General features: G+C 38.1%; 1 protein-coding gene across 1 annotated transcript in view; it reads left to right on the plus strand.

Annotated features, from left to right (window-relative positions):
* LOC112162302 (serine protease HTRA1A) overlaps positions 1–4924 on the plus strand; it is a 34613-nt gene that overhangs the window by 11407 nt on the left and 18282 nt on the right. The gene's annotated exons all lie outside the window — the stretch shown is intronic.

The raw sequence follows: 4924 nt of genomic DNA on the forward strand, positions 1-4924 counted from the left end.
GCTGAACAAAGTCCACCCAATCAAAAAGACATTCCTTAAAGAATTTCAAAATTGAAGTACCTAAAAAAGCAAAGTTGCCTGAGCAATACAAAGCAATAAAAGATCAACAAAGGTTTCTGACACAAAAATGTCTCTGGTTTTATAAAGTCCAATAATTAAAACTCTTTTTAAGATAAAAAAAAAACTTCCAAAAGTTGACTTCAACTGAAAAAATACAAGTATTTTTCAGGCTTTATAAGGTAATCTTTGCTTTGATTTTGGGGTAAAACAATAAATACCAAACACGTTTGTGTGCAATGTTAACAGCGGGGTCATAAAACTCTCACTTGCGTGATCAGATTGGGCACAACAAGCAATAAAGTTTGTTGAAATGCAACCAACTCCCCAGAACCCCAGAAATGTCGAGGCCAAATTCCCGCGAAACCAGATGGGTGGCAGAAACACACCTGGCCAACAGGAAGAAGTGATTCAGTCTAATCAAACAAACAACTGACCCCACATGACAGATCTTAGAAAATCTCCCAAAGATGGCCATTCAGTGCTGCCAGGTGAGTGTTTGTGTTTGAAGGAAAACATTTTCTTCACTCGGACATCTGTTTGTCACATTTATTCCTCCACACTTCCCGTTTTGTGTTTACTTCCCTGTCTACTAGACAAGAGGGATCCACGTTGCATGTTAATCATAGCCAGCCATGTGAGGGGAATCTGTGGCGGGGCGCCAGTGCTCATTGAAGGAGCAGAACGGCCGCTCTCATGAGCTGGCGAGATGACTGCAACACGAGGTGCATTGATGACCTTCAGTACAGAAGACGAGGAACCGCTGAGGTTTTGTTGGGCCAACAGTTTGAGCAAAGAGCGGTGACAGAAGCTTTGTGTTGGTTCATCCGATGATGAGCGCTATCCCGTCTGGTGGTGACAGGCTGCTCCTCATTCCAGGCTTTCCGGTTAGTTTTTGCCGCTTACTCTCCGCAGTCTAAATAGTGGCAGAAAATAATTACAGTATTTTCCTGAGTATAAGTTGTAGGAGCCAAGAAAATGCAGAAAAAAAGCTGAGGCTGAATCTGAAGTGTTCTCCTACCCCTACGGCTTCGTCCTACCCCTAAATTGTAGGGGCATTTGGGGCTGTAGCGGTGTCCAAAATGGCTTTTTAAGGGGTAGCTGTATGACTCCGCCGGGTGGGTGAGGGGAAACGCGTTTCTTCTTGTGGGTGTGCTCTGAAGCCCAGAAGTGTACATGTAAATGCATGGACAGTAATCCGCTTTTTTCGCGATTAGGGACTGGAGACATCCACAAATACCGCGAATACGGAGAACCTCCCCCACCCCTGTCTCACCACCCCACCCCCGCAGCTGAAGAATGTCCGTTAACAAGCCGTACTCACCAAACATGGTTCTATTTGGTGGAGAACATTAGATTATTGCTCAACATGAGTTTTCTTGATTAATTCAGAACAGTAGCCTACTTTATAACGCAGATGAGAAGTATCCGACCAACCGGCGGGGAGCGGAGATGCACATCAGCACCTCCATGAGAAAAAATCTGCGAATATGCGGGGGAACACTGTAATGACTTTGCTTTAGCATGACTTTCTAAAGTTATAAACTGATGTTCTGTATTTTCAGAGCGCTGCCAGCTACTCGCTAACACCAGCGACTATCGATGACGTAATCAAGGGATAGAAATATCCAAAATTGAAGACCATATTTTTCCATAACTCTCCATTTGGAGAATTTGGATTCGGCATGCAAGTTGCACTTTAGGGAGAAAAGTACAACAATTCTGAACAAATCCACCAAGCCCGGCATAGTTCTGTGTTCACACCGGACGGGATTCACTGGTCAAACTGAATCCGCTGATTCTTTTTAGATGCACATTAGATTCGATTAGCAATGTGTGTTCTAGATGCTCCCATTATGTGTGGGAGCAGGTACCATCAAGTTTTTCGCCTCATCATTTCATGGAAGCATTGACTGTATATCTCATTTACAATATGTGGTAGACACGAATTACGTTGAGAGATTATTTGTTTTGAAGATCTCTACAAAAAGCATTGGTAATCATGTTTTCATGTCTAGATTTATGAGATTTCTTTTTTTCTGTGAGGTTCACCTTTAAATGCAGGAACCAGCATCTGAATTATGGCGCTTTCAGCGGTACTTCCTTCTCTCTGTAACCCAGTTTGATGACGTGTTCTCCCGCATTAGTTCAAAGAAGGAAAAAATAAAAACAAGAATAATATTGTCTAGATGCAAATAAGAAAATTTCATAAAGGACTTTGTTTCTTCTTCTGCGTTGTTGTTTGCAGCAAATGCTGATACACACCCCTAGTGGCCTCTAGCTGTTGTTGGCGGGAAACGACCATGAGGCAATATTTATTCATTTTTTTTTTAAATCACGGCTCACACTCAGAAAACAAAATGCATCAACTTTTTCTCTGATTCAACATTCGTTTATAATTAGTTGAAAACGATTCCGATGAAATCTTCACTACAGGGTGACATTTGCAGGTTAGAAGTTTATTTATTTTAACATTTCTTTTGTGAAGTCCAAGTTGGTCATCCAGCAGAGACGTGACCTAAGAGGCCGCAGAAAACCTGTGGTCATTATGGAAAGAGCAAATGGTCTAGACACAAGTGGGGCGGAAATGAAGCGTGTGTGATATTTGGAAGAAGTGAGAGTTAATAGATGGGAAATTAAAGGATGAGATTATTACAGGGCAGGAGAGCAAGCAAAGTTGTCATTTAGATTTAAAGGGTAAACGCTTTTTCCAACAGTGTTTCATTTTAGAACCTGAAAAGAAATATCTGTGAATTTTTAATAGTTTCTTTTATTTTTTATGAGTTTAAGAGCATTTATTTGTGTCTCTGTAACTTTAAAAAACTGAGTCAAACTGTTATGTAGATTAGGATGGTTTTAGTCTTTTTTTACTCCTCTCTGCCATATTTTACAGACTCTTAAAGTCTTAAAACAATTTTGAATTTTTATCTTTAAATAAGACAAATGAAGTATTTGTTAAAATATGTTTAAAAATGATAATTTTGTGTCGTCTCTTGCTAGTACTGTGGAATATTTTCACATATTAACAAGCTGATTAGAAGGTAGTGCTAAAGCAGACATTTTTGCAGGATTTTATGCTACAAACCCAGACATTTTAAAAAATGGGATAATGGGGGAAGCGACCACAGGAGATGTTGGAGCATGCTCAGTAACTACCTGTCAGGAAAAAAAAAAAGCTATCATGTTCCTTTTATGTCCCTCCGGTCAAATATAGAAAAAACGTGTGAAATTCTGACAAATCACTTTCAGGATAGTTTTTTTTTTTAATAGAATGCAATCTTTAAAGCAATATTTGTATTTTATTCTTGTAAATATTCATTAATCGTACATTTCTTCTTTTTTTGTGAGCTGTGCAGTGGATTTTTTTTTTTTTTTTGAAAAGCCGAAAAGTTCCCTGTTCCTTCTCATTTTTGACAGACTTCCCTAAAAATCTTCAATACAAGTAGCTCCTCCAAAAAGATGCAGTTTTTCTTAAAGCTCAGATATTTAGACAGAATCTTATGCTTGTTTTTTTTCGATGAGTAGTTATAATAGTAACAAAACAAAGTTTATTCAGGTTTATACAAAATCTGAACCTTAAAAATGTTAAAATAAAAATAAAGTGTGTTTTGAGAGTTACATAGACGGTATATACTGTAAAAAATGCAGCTAATGTCCATTCAAAATCATCTGTGAGATACTTTCTTGAAATGCACCTCTCTTTTATTTTAGAAGTTTAAAAGCAGCATAAATAATTTCCCAGAGGTATATAAATATATGGTGACAGTCATAAGTATGACATATGTTTGCCACATTTGATGACTTCCAGATGGCAGCGATTCATTTCCGAGTGTTGAGTGGTGGAAGGAAAAGGGCGCTGCAGACATGTACCGTACCATCAGTTAACCGTCGACAGTTTAATGACAGATTGGAAAAAACACAACAATGAATCAGCACTGATGCCAACAATCAACATGCACGCATTGAGTTTTGTAAAAGAATAAATCAGGCCTAAAAGTCTCAACTTTACAGCAGCCTAAGCAAGTTTAGTGACCACTGATTGTGTTGTGTAGATTTGATATCTAAATGTAGAACTTTTTTTTTTCCTTTTAAGAATCAACAAATGGTGACTTAAAAAATATATAAAATAAACGTTTTTATTTCACTTTAACTTAAATTGTATTGATCCTTTGTGTTTTTTCATAGGTGATTATTTGTCACCATCAACCCTATTACTGGTGCATTCAGGTGCAGTCGTGAGTAGATGTAACTTTAGCAAAAGCATCACTTTGTGCACAGAATGTTTCCAAAAATCTGTCAGAGTTTAATCAAATTGTTAGAACTGTATTTTAAAATTAAGGAATCAACATATTTCAGAACTGTTTCCATAGAACTGTTTCCATTACACGTGCACAAAACTTTATCGAAATTCTAGAAATGTCAGAAATCAATTTTGCAATTATGGTGTTTACATTAACAACAAACCAACTCATGCGATAAGTCAAAAACACCGCGATACTTTGGTTCACAGAAGATATATTCAAATTTCTGCTACAGCACTAGCGCTCATCATCATCTATCAAAGGAGACGTCGGCGTCTTATTAAGGCCATGGAGCGGCAAGCTCCGTGGGCGTGGCTACAGATTAAGCCATTTTGGGAAGTTGTGGTTGGTGATTTTACAGAGGAGCTGTGGGTCCAACAATTCTGCACGACAGGCTCAACTTTTGATGAGCTTTTTTCGATAAATGCGAGTTTTTTCAAATTTGTTTCCATTTAGCGACTTCAATCCAATTCGCTAAATTTCATAGTTAATGGAAATGCAGCTATGACATCCAAAATGAGAGATGATGAGGTGATGGTGGAGAAGAATGACTCCTGTGGAGAAGG

The sequence above is a fragment of the Oryzias melastigma genome, linkage group LG15, assembly GCF_002922805.2.
Source record: "Oryzias melastigma strain HK-1 linkage group LG15, ASM292280v2, whole genome shotgun sequence".
NCBI classification, from domain to species: domain Eukaryota; kingdom Metazoa; phylum Chordata; class Actinopteri; order Beloniformes; family Adrianichthyidae; genus Oryzias; species Oryzias melastigma.